The 17,118-nt window shown below is 46.9% G+C and overlaps 1 protein-coding gene across 2 annotated transcripts in view; it reads left to right on the forward strand.

Moving 5' to 3' along the window:
* The window catches only part of LOC138581094 (calcium-binding protein 5-like), a 478,774-nt gene that overhangs the window by 112,553 nt on the left and 349,103 nt on the right, over window positions 1-17,118 (forward strand). The window lies entirely within an intron of this gene.

Genomic DNA, 17,118 nt, shown 5'->3' on the forward strand with positions numbered 1-17,118 from the left:
ATACCTGTAACTTTATGTTCTGCTAACCCTGTACTCTAGCGCTGTGATACCTCTGGGTCTGGGCGCTACCAACAAATACAATAAATAAATAAATAAATAAATAAAATAGATCGGACAAAACCCTACGATTCCCACAATCCCCTTTGTTCATTTCACAACCCCAGCTATTCCCGCTTACCCTGCAAGCCCTACCAATCCTGTCCCTCTGATTGTAATTTTCAAAACTCCCAACCTACTATGACAGAACACTACTGTTCCCACCATCCCCTATGTTCTGTTCATCATCCCGGTCATTTTCGTCCCTTACACAAACCTTCCTTATCCCGTCCCGTAGGACACTCTGACACTCCAACCCCCCCTTTTCCAATATGACTACTTTTTCACACCAAAGACAATTGACTGATGTAAAACCTGTTTACCTGATATGTCCAAACCCGAGGGTCAGGCAAAGCCAGGCAATTGACTCAAATCACACACACCTGACGGCCCTTCTTTTTCCCCACACGGATAAAAGGTGGAGCAGGAGAGCACAGTATGAGCAAGGCGAACACGGCAGACAGCACGACGAGGCGGCTACCACGCGTCAGTTCAAGAGAAAGGCGGCAGGAATCGAGAGGGTGGCGAGGAAAGAAGTGACCTTACCCTTTTCATCCCAGACCTGCAGAGCCTTTGTGGCAGGGAGACTAAGACCACGATCAAAAGCACAAGCCTCCTGCAGCAGATGTCAACGGTACATGGGGCAAACCTATGCCGATAAGCAGGAGCGAGTGAAGCTCCACGCCCATGGCACTGGCCTTGACTCCACAGAGGCAACAGCCAAGGGGTTAATCAGAGCCGGTGAGTCGAGGGAAGAACCAGTAAGAACCGGGCTGTGTTGAGTGAGAATCGCAAAGTGGCAAATTTTTAAACAAAGCTGATTAACTTTGAATGAACTGTAAAATGTGTGAAGGGGAGACCAGGGGCAGAGGGAAACCGGGACGACATGGGTGCTAAGTCAAGAGACTCTGGTCTAGCCCCATATGAGAGAAACTACAGATACCAGAAGGCCATAGGAGGTCCAGCGCAGTAGGTCAAAGTGGTCATAAAGAGGGTCAAGCAAAATCCCAGTACAATCAAAAGACTTTGATCTACAAGCACTGTGAAAGAAAGGGAAGTGCATCCCAACGATATTGGACAATTGTGAATGTGAAGTATAGAGGGGCCCGAGTCGGACCGAGGGAGATCCAAGGGTGAAGCCATCACCCAAGAATATAAAGGCAAAAGGGCTCTGAGCCCGACCAAGGAAGATCCAGGGGTGAAGCCATCACCAAAGAATATAAAGAGAAGAGGGGCCCGACTGAGGGAGATCCAGGGGTGAAGCTGTCACCCAAAGTTGATTGATGAATGAACTTTGATATATTTTTGGAATATAATACGTAAAGGGTCAGCGCCCAGATAGGGGCACCCAGGGGTGAACCCACCACCCAGCGAATATTGGGAACAAACTGTGAAACTCTGATAAACAATTGAGAAGGGTCAGCGCCCAGAAGAGAGGGACCCAGGGGTGAACCTATCACCCAGTGAACATTGAGAACAAATTTTCATTTGGTAAAGTAACTTTTGTTTTTGTTATTTGAACACATCAGGCCCCGAAGGCAAGAGACTTTCTAAGGAAACGGCACTTGGCCATCGACTGTCCTGAGAACCTCAATTAGAACTGTTGTCTTATGCTGAAGTAGCCCGAGACTGTACTGTGCTCCAAGCTCTCATCTTACCTCGTGTCTAAAACGTGGGGAAGGGAGACTCAGGCTACGGCATACTGACATATTATTTGAGAACACTTCTTTCTTTTCTTGAGAAGTATCCCACACCCCTTTTTGTATTTTAAAAAGAATGTATTGTATTAGTTGTGAGGTTTGGCAATATGTTTCTTAGTTTAGGCCCTTTTTATTTTGACACAACACCACTAGGACTCCCTTCATTTTTATTTGATGGTTGACGCTTGCTCCCATCTCAGATTTAGGTTTAGATTAGGCGTTTTTCCAACCTGCTTACCAAATGCATTGTTCAGTAAACACCCTTGACCTGTGATCACTTGTGTCTGTCTTACTTGTTGTCACTATGAGTTTCTCACAGTATCCTCTAGGCGAGGTGGTGCAATCTGTCGTCAGACATATTTGATTGCACGTGTTAGGTTTGTTAAGTAATGTTTAAATTCTTCCCCCAGAACTGCTGCAGCCCTATGGGCATCTGATGCCCTCCTTACTGGGGAGATGGGTGTGTGCATGAGCCTGCCAGTTACTATTTCGTGGGGTCTAAGGTGATGGTCTTTACTCGGTTGAGTGTATAAACTGAACAGAGCCTGGGGCAGGCAATACACCCAGTTTTTCTTTCAGATGGTGCAGAGCTTAGAGAGTTTGCTTTTAAGAAGGCAGCTGATCCATTCAATAATGCTGTTTGCTTGGGGGTGGTAAATTGAGCACATCCGGTGTTTAATGCCAAGTAGTGCTGTAATTTCTTTGAAGAGTTCATTGAAGAAATGGATGCCAATGTCAGATTTGAGTACATCGCACACGCCTCATCGAGGGAAAACCTTGCACACTTAAAATGTATCAGCGCATTTGGCATCCGGATGTGCACAGGGTCTGGGCTTCAACCCATCGTGAAAAAGGGCACAATACAACTATTAGGTTTCGGTAACCATTACATCTTTCTCCCATGTCTGCGTAGTCTATGTGTAACTCACAGAATAGCCCAATGGGCCAAGGTATAGTTTCTCGTATTGTCTGGATCGTCATTCCAGTGCTTAAAGTTTGGCAGGTGGTGAGTGTATAATCATGCTCGTGTGATGCTCTTGAAGGTTTGATATAAACCAATCTTCTTGTATGTATGCTGTAATGTGCTATTTGGAGCTGTGGGATGGGTGGTATAGCTGAACATATGCTATTGTCAAGGGCTCTACAGGCATTGCCAGTGCATTCTTGTCTCCAGAGTAAGTCAGTGGGGGACTGTTTACACCCTCTTTTTGACCATAGTTATTTTTCCTTATGGTGCTTTTCCATGCAGTTCAGTCAGTTGTATGATGGGCAGCGCTGTGTATGATGTTGATTGTTGATCATGTGATGGTGTACTTATGACATACTCTGAAATGACTGGGACAGGAAGGTAGGCTGCCATCTTGGCCGCAGCATCTGCCACAGTGTTTCCTAATGATATTTCATCAGTGTTGCCAGTGTGGGCGGCGCACTTAACGACCGCTACCACAGATGGTTGTGACAGTGCGGAAATCAGTGTATGTAATAGTGAGGTATGTTGTACTGAGGAACTGTCTGCTCTACGGAACCCTCTCCTTTTCCATCATGACAACCCGGGAATGTTGTACTGTTGCAGTGACGTATGCTGAGACTGAATAAATGGTGAGATGGCATCCCTGTGACACGTTTAGCACCTCAATGAGCACCACAAACTCCGATTCTTGTGCTGAATAGTGCATGGGTAATTTCTTCATCACTAATGTTTAATATTCTTCTCCTTCGAGGCACACTACGACCACACCTGTATGTCTCTGTCCTGTGTCCTGGTCAATTTTCGCTGAACCGTCAACAAAATGTACTTCCCCGTCCTCTAGTGGCCTGTCCTTTGCTCTGGGGATGTCATCCTCTTCACCTTAATTTGTGGCACAGTCGTGTCACTGCAAGTCTTCCTCTGTGCACACTTCCGTTAAGAACATGGCTGGATTTACTGTTTTGCATCGCATTACACAAATATTTGGGCTTGAGATAATATTTTCGTATGTCAAAACTCTCTGTGTGGTCAGGGTAGACTTTGATCTTTCTAAGGTCGCAAATACTGAATGCTCCACGTACAATGTCACTGAGCATCCCATTACAGTTGTGGAGTTTTTTTCAATGGTGAAGGCAGCTGCAGCAAGCGCTTGCTCTCATGCGAACTGCCCTTGCATAACTGAATCTAATGTACCACTGTAGTAGGCCAATGGCTTGTGGCCCATTGTGCTTTTCTGTGTTAGCACGGCGGTTATAAGTGTGCCATTTGAATGCGAGAATATATAGAATTCTTTTGTGTAATCTGAGGTGGCAAGAACTCGGGCTGTGGAAATCACTCATTTCAAATCATTAAATGTTTATATCATGTCTTTAGTTCATTCTAGTTTCTGGTTGCCTTTCTGTGTTTCCTTGAGACCCTGTAGGCGCAGCCTTGTGTATGCTGCATAGTCCAGAATCCATGCCCTGCAATAGTTACACAACCATAGGAATTTGGGCATGTCTTTCACTGTAACAGGTTTGGGCGTGGTGCGCATGGATGCTGCTCTGTCTGGTATTATTCTTTTGCCGTTTGCTGAGATCAGCTGTCCTAAGTAGAGCACCTCAAGTTGGCACTATTAGAGTTTGGCCTTGTCAACCTTGTACCCCTTTTGGGCCAAGAGTTGTAGAAGGGTAATGGAGTTTTTATGACAGTTTTACTCACTTTTACTGCAAACAAGTAAGTCGTCCACGTACTGGATGACCATGATGGGCACATGGATATTGCCGAAGTCTTTGTGTAATATTCTGTTGAATATGTAATACCCTTGGGGCAAACACGTGTGTTTGTATCGCTTTCTGCCATGTGTAAAGGCTGTGAGGTACTGTGAGTCAGGATGCAAGGGTATCGAAAAGAAGGCGCTCTTTAAATCAACCACTGTGAAGTGGGTTGTGTGGCAAACCAGAAGGTGTCTCACCCGCTGGTCCCCGAGGGTCTCTCTCTCTGGTGGCTAGGGCACGGCCATGGCCTTTGGATCCAGACCCTGAGGGTGGAACAGTGCGGGAGGATCACCTGGGTGAGGGGTCTTCAGGGAGTACTAGTGGGATATCTGATGGCAAGACACTGTATACCTCTCTTCCCTGCAACACCTTTACCCCATCCTACCCAATAAGATATTTAGAAACTCTACCCCCTTTCCCTTCACGAACACTTTCACACAGACAGCCCGCTGTGGGAGAAAACAGACTTACACCCGAGCATTGTACCTGACATTTCCCACTACTATGGTCAGGCAAAGTCAGGAAATTACTGGTAATCACTCACACCTGATTTCCATTAACCTTCCCCACATGGATAAAAGGCAGAGCATGGGAACACACTCTGAGCAAGGCAAAGCACACGAAGGAACAGTACTTTTTAGATGGCAGCTGAACAAGGGAAGAAAGACGTCAAACCAAGAAGGGTACACAAGGAGGGAGAAACCCTTGACCTATTCGGTGAGAAACTGTTACTTTTCAGAATCCTTCAAACTGGAAAGCATAATGCATGAAACCAACCTGAAGAATCTTGTATTGTGTATCAGAGATACCCGGTGCCCTCCTGCATGGCTGACTGAGTCAGGGAGGATCAGTCGCCGCCGTGGTACCATCCTTGGCTCCAAGATCAAAGCAACGCCTGAGAGATCAACACAGCCGGTGAGTTGGGGAGACAGCTAAGAGACTGGTCAGTGTTGAAATCAAGGCTGCAAGCAGCAACATTGTGTAAAGAGTGCCAGAAAGCCGGCCCGCCTGCAAAGGCTCACAGCTCGCCCTGGAGATCTGCCTTTCACATCCCACTTCATCAGAGCAGGCTGCCTACACCAACACCTGGTGCATCGGGAGCTGCCAAACTTTGCGGAGGTATGCCCCTGTGGGGTCTAAGTTGCTTGCTTTTAAAAATAATAACAGCAATTTTAGCATATTTTTGGGCCGAGCGTGCCTCACGCTCTAAATTACATCGGAGGATGTGTTACTGGCCATAAGGATGGCACTTTCATTATGAGGCAATTTCAGAAGCTTCAAACCTTCCTTGGGATTATTTCGAAAAATTCACCAGCATCAACCTTTGTATTGCAAAGCACCTCCAAGATGAGGAGGCACAAAGCAATGCAAGAGAGGTGCACAGATGTAAAACTAATCACAAACTAATTTTGATTTTGGTTAGAAGAGGCACAAATGCAATGTAAGAGAGGTGCACAGATGTAAAGGTACACACACGCTAAATTCGATGTTGGTTAGAGGAGGCACAAATGGAATGCAAGAGAGGTGCACAGATGTAAAACTGCACACAACCCAAAATTGATTTTGGTTAGAGGAGGCACAAAAGCAATGCAAGAGAGGTGCACACATGCGGTCTAGTCTTCTCCCAACATGGCTGCCGCATAGTAAGGTACCCACTACAGCTTTCCTAGCTGTTTCTCTCCTGCTCCTCAGTGTTTGCCCCTCTCAGGGGTCCGTCCAGTTCCCGCCTTGACTCTGCTTACTGTTGCCTCTTCCAGCCCTGCCTTCGTACATCCGCCACTCTTTTTCACTGTGGCTTCTATTTTTCATCGAGTCTCGTCTGTTACCGCTCAACAGGTACACCTTTTTTATCCATTCATCGGCTCTTCCGCTTACCTCTCTTTTGTTGCTGTTCCACAGACAGGGTTTCTTACTCATCCGTGTCTCTACTTTCCTTTCTCTGAGCTCCTGCTCGTACTGCAGTCACTCTGACATTCTTTTCTTTTCTCATTCCGCCTTCTTCCGAGTTACTACTGGTAAATTCAATAGCTCTCTCACTGCTCAAACCGCTATCTGCATCCTGCCTCCGTTGTGATTCTGTTCCTGTCGAATACTATTGGAGTTACCGACCACTGTATTCCTGGAGAGTGTGAGATTCACAAGGACTTCACAAGTGCATCAGTGGAACTCTTTACAGCAGGGCTTTTTGGTGCCAAGTGCTTTTTCCCTGCTCCGGAGGCTGGCTCCATGGGGTTCCCTTTGGTCAGGTGTTTACATCCTGCCAAGGTGGCCTCCGGCAGATCCGTCCTTATTTGCGCGAAAAGAACAGTAAGACCCCGAAACGCCAAGGAGTTGGAAACCGAAGAAAAAGGACGACTGAGACCCTTCTCCTTCCCAGGCCCTCTGCAACGCACTGGCCACACACTTCGACACCGAAACTCAGGACATCCTGAACACCCTGGCTACCCACCGTCCCAACCCATCCCACATCCCATTGCCTCCCTTGGCCCCTCACCCTCATCCTTCCTCCTTCTCCTCCTTCTCCCCTGTCACACCTGAAGAGGTTACCAGTGGTGTCCGCTGTATGAATGTCTCTTCTAAACAGGTTTTCCCTTGTTCATTCAGTACCATCAAGGAAACCTTTGGCTCTCTTGCCCCGCACTTATTGATTTCTACAATCATTCTTTTGTCACTGGATCTTTCCCCTCCTCCCTTAAGCACTCCCTTGTGCTCCCACTCCTGAAAAAACCTTCAGCAGACCCTACCTCCACTGACAACTACTGCACTATCTCCATCATCCCCTTCCTGGGGAAGCTGCTGGAGAAACTGGCATAGCCCCAACTCAACTTACACACTGAACTTGGTGGTCTCCACGATCCTCAATCTGGATTCCTAGCATCCAGAGGAAACTGCTCTCCTGAACACCCATGAATGACTGCTTGCATCCCCGGTCTCCAACTCCCCAGCTGTCCTCATCCTTCTCGATCTCTCCTCTGCCTTTCACACAATCAACCATTCCATCCTCATACAAAGGCTCCACGATACCCTTGGTATGGGCACTGGACTTGCTGACATACTTCCCAACTGACCGCTCTTCCCAAGTCATCCTGGGCACCTTCTCGACTACTTCCTTCTCCATTTGTGATGTCCCCCAGGGTTCTATCCTCTCCCTTTGGCTCTTTAACATCTACCTTGCTCAGCTTGCACGCCTCATCTCCTCCTTCTCCTCCACTTTCCATTGTTACACAGATGGCACACAACTCTTTTTCAAACTTCCTGCTGACCCTCTTGCACCCTCCATCCTCCTTGACTGCCTTTTTGCCATCCAGTCCTGGTGCACCTCCAACAATTTCTGCCTCAATGCCTGTAAAACTGAGATCCTTCCAATCTGGTCCCCTTCTCCCTCCTTCTTCCTTTCACTCTGGCCTTCCTCCTTGGGCTCTCCCCTGACCCTTCTTCTGAAGTCAGTAACCTCGATGTCATCTTCGACTCCTCTGTCTCTCTCCTTCCTCCCTTCAGGACACTGCCAAGAAGTCCCACTTTCAGCTCTTGCTTCTCACAGGTATTCTCCCTTTTCTCACTTTCCCCAAAGGCTCTATGTTACCCGAGTCCTGGTCCTCTCTAGGCTCCCCCAGAAGTTCACTGTCTCCAGAACTCTGGTCCTCTCTAGGCTGGAGTATTGCAACAGCCTCTTTCTAAATCTTCCTACCTCTACTCTTCGACCTTTACAACTTATCCAGAACAGGACTGCAAGACTTGTCCTTGGCCTCAAGCCTAGGGATTGTATCTCTCCAGCTATGAAATCTCTTCACTGGCTCCCCGTGGCTGCAAAGATCAACTTCCAGACCCTCTGCATTGTACACAAGGCTTTCTGGGGCCTGGGACCACTCTACCTCCAACTTTCTCTTCCAAAACATCTTCCTTCTCGAGCTCTCCGCTCATCCACCTCCAACTCTCTGAGGGTCAGACGCTTCTCCAAACAGAGAGTTGGGGACAGATCTATCTCCTCGGCTGGGGCCTCCCTCTGGAACAGCCTCCCTGCCTCTCTCAAAATTGAGCAGAACTACCTCCGGTTCCGGAAGCAACTCAATACCTTTTTGCTTCCTCTTTCTCTCCCCTGCTGATGCACCCGACTGCTCTGCGCACTGGTCACCTGGCCACCCTCAGAACCCAGGCCCAGGCTCCTGCATGTCCAGTTGCACTTGCACTACCTCCGGGCTCCCCAGCACTTAAAGGTCTGTATCTGCAACCCTACAGTCCCTTGTCTCTGCACTTATGAGCCGCCCGCTGGCTGCACTTGTGAGTTAATTGCACTTCCCCTTCCCGTGCGCACTGGCTTTTCTCCCCTTCTCTGCAATTGCACGATCTGAATGACCCAAGGCCTAGTAAGATCGTTATTTTGTCCTCCCTTGTTTCCCGTTCCTTGTCTTGTCTCACCTAGAAACACTTGTGTACAGGCATGTTATAAATGCCACATCATATAATATCATTGCAATAGCCTCCACCTGAATCTACCATCTTCGACTCTGCGACCCCTCCAGCTAATCCAGAATCGGGCAGCAAGACTTGCCCTCAACCCTTGGGACTGCCTCTCTCCTGCCCTAAAAAGTCTTCACTGGCTCCTGGTTGCTGCACGGATTAAATTCAAATCCCTCTGCATCATCAACAAGGCTGTTTGGGCCAAGGGACCACACTATCTTTAACTTTATTTCACTAAATACTCTCCCTCTAGACCACTACGTTCCTCTGGCACCAACTCTTTGTGTCTAAAGCGTTTCGCTAAACACAGGGTAGGTGGTCGATTGCTTTCCTCAGCTGGCTCCCTCCTATGGAACAGCCTCCCACTGCATCTTGAGCAGGGCTTTCTTAATTTCCAGAAGCTCCTCAAGACTTTCCTCTTTGCCTCCTTCTTCCCATCTTCTCTCCTCTGCTAACCCCACAGTTGTTGTGATTGGTGTCCATGGCCCTTATGCATCTACAAGGCCCCTGATGTCCCATACCCAATCTGCCCAGCTCCTGTCTACCCCAGCACTTGCCTTGGCACACCCTTCACCCTAGAGATTCGCACTTACACCTAACGTGACTACAGGCTGTGTAGTACTCATCAACCAAGCACTTCATCTGTGGCTCACCCTTCAGGTTGGACTCCTAAGTACTTGCCCCCTCTGCCCTCTTCCTTGCTGCACTTGCACATTCTGAATACTCACAAGGCTTAGTAAGTTCATCTTTTCACCCTTTTTCCCTACACTGATTTTATTAAATGTTGTGTTTTGCAATTTATTTCATTCCCGTGTTCGATCCCCTCGCCCTGTGGGTGCTTTGAAACAGTATTTTACTTGCTGTATAAGCGCCTAACAAGCAAACAATAAATAAATAAATAAAAATAAAGAACGAAGATTGAAATGCTTAAGATGAAAGACGCAAGGAAAGCATAATTGCTGATGGATGTTTGAACATTTACGAAAGAAAGATGTAATACCAGTGATAGAGTGGTCTGGTACTGCGTGGGTGCTCAATCGAAGGTAAAAGTATCCAGCCAAGAAGTGGCAGAAATGAAAGTAAGGACAGTGTGTGAAGTGAATCGAAGTGGTCCTGCGACATTTGTAAGCAAAACCCATCGCACATCCGAAAGTCTGCAATTTTTATATCAGGAGGAAAATGTAGAAAGTGAGATTACATGGTCCGAGCCCGAATGAGGGCGACCAAAGGTAAATATTGTGCAAAAGCGATCCAAGCCCCAACCAGGGAGATCCATGATCCGAGCCCCAACGATGGAGACCAGTTGTGAACATTGTGATAAAAAGGGGTCCAAGCCTGAAGGAGGGAGATCCATGATGAATACTGGAAGTGAGAACTTGTACATGTGGAAATCCTGATAAGAAAGGAACTTTAGTGCTAGTTTGTTTCGACAGGCTCTCTGCAGTAAGAGACTGTTATTGGAAAGGAGGCTTTGGCAGAAAGCCTTGATACTTATGCTTTGAACTGTATCCTTGTGGCCGAGAAGCCAGAGTGTATACGAAGTTCGAACGTGCCGCCTTAACCGTGCTGAAAATGTGAGGAAGGGAATCCAACTGCTCAACTATCCTGACATTATTTCTTGAACACTTTTCTTTTGCATACACTATTGTCCTACACCATTTTGTATTTAGAAGTACAGATTGGCAATAGGTTTATTAGAATAGGCCCTTTTCTTTTGACAGACTCGACTAGGACTGCGTTATTATTATTTGATGGTCACGTTATAAATAACCAATTACAATCACAATAGCTTGCTCCCATCCTTAGATATAGGTTTAGATAGGTGTTCTACCGACCCATTGAAGTTCAATAAACACCCTTGAACTGTGATCACTTGTGTCTGTCTTTACTGTTTGATACCATGCCTTCCTTACAGTGGCTTCTTTAGGGATACTAAACAAAATGGTGGCAGGGTTCGGAACTACAGGAAATTCTTTCTGTACTATGTCATTCAGTGGGCGGAGATCCTGGATAATTCTTCAATTGCCCCTGTGGCTTTTTTGACAGGATATATAGCAGTATTGCATGGTGAGGTAGAGGGCACTCTTATCGCTTGGTGAAGCAGGGCCTGTATCGTGTCTTTTACTCTCTCTTCCGCCTCCCTTGATCATGGGTACTGTTTTACTCGGGGTAATACTGCTTCAAATTTTAGTGTAATCTGTTCTGTGTTCACTACCTTTAATAGCCCTACGTCATGTGGGTTGGTTGTCCACAATTGTGCTGGCACATAATCTAAGTCAGCCTGGATGAAGGGAGGTGGTGCGACAACGGCCATTAGGGGGCAATGCACTCTTCTGTACTGCACCATGATCTCGCATGGGAAGCACATTTCTAGCATTATCTCACCATCAACGTCATTGTCCTCGAAATGTTCTGCATCTGTTACTTTCTTGAGGGGTACAGTGGGATCAATGCACAACACAGTATTCCACTGGCACCCTTACATGTCTTTTCCGAGGATGACCACTCTTTCTGCAGATACTAGCAACCCTTGTAAGTCTAGGGACAGTATTGTACCTGCTACCAATTCTGGGGACACCACAGGGCAGAAAATTAAATCAGTTGGCACACTCAGTGCCGTGATCAGTAAATGAGATCATCATGTTCAACTTGCTAAGCAGATGCCTGATGATTAAGTTGGCAGGAGGACTCTCAGAATATATTAGGGGAGCACGTACTACCTTTCCCCCCACCATTACTTCCAAATCTTTAGTCTACGGAACTGTAGAAATAAACCCAGAGAATCCCTGCATGATGAGTGTTTTGCCAGAGAATGGGAAGTCCCCTTCACTAATTCATGATTTCTCAGCGCCCGAATCAACCATAAAAATGAATTGCTTGTTTCCTATCTCTTACCCCACCAAGGGTTCCTCTTCTGGGTTGAGGGTCATCGACAGGACCAGACACACAAGTGCTCTCTGTGGGCTGTCCAAGTCAGGATATGTATTTGACACCAGAAATGAGAAGGTGTTTCCCCCCACCACTGTTGGGCCCTGGAATGTGACTACTATGCCACTAGGTATTCTGTTAAAGGGGTTCATGTTTACTGTCTGCTGGAAGTTGTTGTGAGGCATGTATTGTTGCATCGTCTGCTGTGGTTGTTGCTATGTGGGAGGGCCTGGTATCTGCGGGGGCAACTGCGTGTATGTCTGATCTATTTCATAGGGTATGGAGGTCATCCTGGGAGTTGGGCCCTGAGGTGCCCCTTGAGGGGGCATACCATAATTTTGTTGTACACAATCCCCGTCTGCTTCTACACTCTCTTGAGAAGTGTCCTCACTTTTCACAGCTCCAACATTGCCCCATTCCTCCTCCCCGGGGTCCCATTCGTCCAAACCTCCCTCCCCTTGTCCCTTAGAACCCACCTCTTCCTCACTGTTGTCCTCCTTGCCACTGCGGGTCCGGGTATTGTGTGTTTCTGCCCCACTGTCCTTGTGCTCCTGACCACATCGGGGCTATTCTGACGTTTGCAGAATTAGGGGTGTACTTTGCCACTTCTGTCTGTGCTGGTATCAACAATGATGCCTCCACAGCTACTTTAGCTAATTTGTTTTATACTAGTTTTGCTTCCTCTGTTTGACGCCTCTGAGTCGTTTCCCTGTCGTGTTCTTTTATTCGCCTACAATGGTGTATTATTATGCACTGTATTTTAGGCCATCCCTTCGCCTCAACACCCACAATTTTGTCTAGTGCCTTCTACACTTCCTTGGGTAGGCCCTGTTTAACAATAAAATAGAAGAAAGGTATTGGTTGGTCCCATACGTTACCCGTCTCTGCTCTCCACATCTCTTGAACCTTAGGAATAAATTGAGTGGCGTCTTCGTCATCGCCCGTAGTACATTGGATGATAGATTGTAAGTCGGGTGTGTCAGGAAATGCTCTCCACAGCGCATCCCATATTTTCGTTCAAATCTTATTAAAGGAGGCCCTGTCATGTGCAACGTTTCCTAGAGTTACTCTCCGGGTACTCCGCTTTTACTCACACATCAGCAGCCTTATTTCTTATAGTAGCTAACAATAGGCTTTTGATGTTTTGTACTGCTAGGGGCACTCCTGTCTTTTGTTTTTTGAATGCATACATCAATTTGCCCGCGTCTGCCGTAAGGGCCGGGAGCGCTTTCATGAGATTCTTTTTGTCCATCTGTGCCCATGGCAAATAGTGAGGCCTGCCGGTCCCCTTATGTATTAGAGGCATTTGCAGTCATGCTTTGTTTCCTTCGCTCCTTTTGCCACTTCAATTTTTCCTTACCACTGCCATCCTTACCAAACTTACTCCTTATCCTCCCATCCCATAAACTTTCCACCCTAGGAGTTTGTTCGGGTGCCTGTCCTGCTTCCTCATCCTCGTCATCCTCGGACTTGTCTAATGTACTCCAACCATCAGCATTGTCATACCCCAAGCTATCAGCCCGCTCATGTCCTTCTCCCTTTTTTCCACATGCACATTTTTTATGGGTGTATTATCTACCCTGAATAGGAAATCCCCTGCTTTCCATCCTTCTGGTGCCTGCTCTACTTGTCTTTCAGCTTTTACTTCGTTTTGCACTGTTCATAGTCTATTTTATTCTGCTCTTGCTGAGGCCAATGCCACCTCTAAATCTCTTTTATTGACATCAGCATGTCCTGGGGCGCCCGGAGGAAACAAATATGGGCGGTGGAGTTGTCACTGCTGTGGACACATAGGTCAGATTGGTATAGCCTACCGTGGGGTGAGATGCCAGTGGGTATATCCCTCCATTTTCTGTTGCTGCCCCGCCTTCTCTTCCTGGGCACTTGCCCTTGCTACCGTCCTGTCCGTCCTCTCCCTTACACTCTTCAGTGTCCTCAAACATCCTCTAGAGATCTAATATTTACTTCTGTCTTTGTACTTGTTTACCCTTATACTTGGCTGTCAAATGGTCATATGTTCTAGAATACCCTTTTTGAGGGAGGCCTGCTCTGGCCACGAGCGGGGCATCCCCCTCCTCTTGTCTCTGTCACCCACTGCTTATGGTACTTCTCAATCCTGTCTCGTTATAGTGGTTGGGCCTTACACATATACTCTATCAGTGTTTCTCCTCGCATGTTCGGAAGGTTGGGCCTCCGCTCCCCTTATGTTTGTACTAACGTGCTGCACACAGTGTTATCAAAAAACACAACCAATTTATACTCCCTCCCTTCTGTAAAAAAATTCCAAAAATATTATTCCCCCCTTCTTTCTCTTCACACTATCGCTCACATGCGCACACACTCAAATATTGCACAAATTACACAATGCCCCTCCTGGGCCCCCACCCTACACAATAAAAACACCAATAAAACAAGCTAAAATAACAAAATAAAATAACACCGACTGGCTGCACTTGGACCTCCATCTCCCTGTGACCACCTGTGTGCTTGCACGATCTGTATGCACTGTGCCTGTAGATCATCTATCTGTTCTCCCTTGTCTTGACCCCTTAAATGCACTGCTAAAACTGCAGAATCGCTGTCAGGCCTATTGTATCTCAAACTGTTAAATGTATTCTACGCATTTACTCTGCCTGTGCAGATTACTATCATTTCAGAATTCCAAGGGCTCTGAGCGACTGTTGTTTTTTCCCCGTGTTCCCACTCTCCTTGAGCGCTTTGAAACACTTGCCTGTGTATAGGCGCTTTATAAATAAACAATACCATACCAACAACAACTACTATTCCAGAGCCCTCTAATTATTACGTGGACACCTATATATTTCCTTTTTTCTCCGTTATACATTATAGTGGCGCCACCTTCTCCCTTCACTCAGGGAGGCTCCCTACCATTCCATTTTCGTTTCCTTAATATTCACCTCCAAAAATTAATAATACCAAAAAGCTAAACAATCCACACACATGCCACACCTGTAATTTCAATATCCGCGTGTTCACACTGTTCACACTCTCCCATACATCTATCCCCTGCTTGTTATCCCTTGCAAGGCTATACTCATGTGCGCGTGTTCAACCCAAACTCCTCCATCACGGGGTTCCAACAACACTGGCCTGCACTTCTCCTCGGAGCTGCGCCCCGCTCCAAAGAGAAGAAAGAAATCCTGCAAAGACGGTGCCTGTACGGCCACTGGGAAATACATGTTTTTTGGGACTGGTCGCTGTACGTGGATGCGTCCCCTTTGTAGAGGCTGCTTGGACACCTCCGCAGATACGTGTGGGGGTGCTGGGATCAAGTCAGGGTCACCAAATGAAGGCTTGCCCACAAATGCTCAAACCTGAAAAAATACAACCCGCTAGGGAAGAAACGCCAAGAGATTCTTGCAAGGATAACAAGTTTTAATCATGCAATAAATAGGTAGACCAGCAAAGAACTCTGCTGCTCAAGACGTTCTGCCGATAAATAGTACATGCAGAATGTTGTAAGGAAACACATTGTCACTAATGACGTCACATATACAGTGAAAAAACAGCATCGCTGGTTGGTGAGACTGTATACATGGGCAGCCTGCTTGATAGGGGACACTAGGCTGCTATTGGTCCCAGCCCTGTCCGTCCATCTTCCATCACCTGGGGTCAGCTAGTCTCATCATCTCCAGGAAACCAAGGTCAGGTTTGCAATTATTTACTATGTAAGACAATGCTACTCTATCATTATGGCGTGCATCTGGGAAACTTGAGGTCTGGCACAAGGGGAGGATTACGATCATGCTAACCCACACATTCTTCACTCAGTCCATATCGCACTCTTCACACCCAAGGTTTCCATCCCCACTTTGGACTATAATGTATTCACCCGGTACCTCGTATTACCAAGTTTGTCATTATCAAATAAGGTGGAATGGCTGTGTTCTTTTAGATCTTTTATGACCATTGGGTTTATGGTTGGTGGTCTGAGGTCACCCACTATCGCAGAATTAAGGTTTCTTGGACTGGGGCAGTTGTGGGTGTCATAACTCATGGTGGGCAGGGTGGGGGTTGAAGGTCTGCTTTTGACCTGGCTGTGATAAACGTGCATTGCGAGGCACCTGGTACTGTCTTGCAGCCTTGGATAACACGTATTAGCAATAGTTATAGAACAAAGGAACATTTCTATGGGAGCTAGCAGCGTGGGTCTCTCTATCATCAGTGCTTGGGCCTGGTCAGGTTTTTTCATTGGGTCTGTGTTTACCACGCAGCCATGTGAGGCCGAATGTTTCTACCATAGCTACAAAAATGGCGCTTACTTATACATGCACACTAGCTCTATGCATTTGTATTTCATGGAATATTGTATTCGTGCAGGGTTTCTTAGCACCCCCTCCACCCCCACGGTACATCACAAGTGTAGTTATGGGATTCGCCTTCCTCTAAAGCACCTAGGGGGGTGGGAGAGGGTTATTTCCTTCCCAACACTGGTGCAGTCCTAAATTAGTGTAAAGAGCTTTTGCTTTCCTTAGTCTGTGTTTCACTGAGCTGAAAAGCAACTGCAATTGTATATTGCCCCAAAGGTCTAACTCACTTAGTATGACTGTGGGCCTCATTACGAGTATGGAGGTAGCCATGGTGCTATTAGCGCCATGGCTGCCTCAATACCGGCTCCAATACCGGGTTCCTGCAACGAGGATTTACCAGGTCATTCCGACATATGAGGACCCGGTAATTACTCCTTGCAGGAACCCATCCCCATTCCCATTTGAGCCCCCATAGGGCTCAATGGGAATGGGGAGGTAATAACGGGCTCATTACAAATGGGCCGTTATTAGCTCCCTCTTCCCCTCGCGGGACCCGCGAAGGACGCCTGCTTTTACCAGGCGTCCTTACAGGGTCCCGCAAAGGGAACCTCGAAATTGCGCATCACGTACTGAAGGGTGTCGGTCCTGTAGCGGCACCCTTCATTACGGGAGTGCAAGCCTCGTTAATGAGGCCCTGTGTGTTATCCTGAATGTGGTTATAGGTTTCTACTGTTCCTTGATTGAGTGTTCCACTACTCAGGAAACTATACTTGCAGGTTGGTTTACTAAGTGATTCTTTGGTAGTAGTAATACATTTTATTGGGATATCAAAATCCATAAAAATACAAAACACAGATATAAAACACAATCAAATAAAATCCATAAATAACACATTAAAATTTAAAATTCAAATTGAAATTCAGCCAGCCCCTTGGGACTGA

This window comes from Ambystoma mexicanum, chromosome 3p, assembly GCF_040938575.1.
Source record: "Ambystoma mexicanum isolate Mex_15411 chromosome 3p, UKY_AmexF1_1, whole genome shotgun sequence".
In the NCBI taxonomy this organism is placed as follows: Eukaryota; Metazoa; Chordata; class Amphibia; order Caudata; family Ambystomatidae; genus Ambystoma; species Ambystoma mexicanum.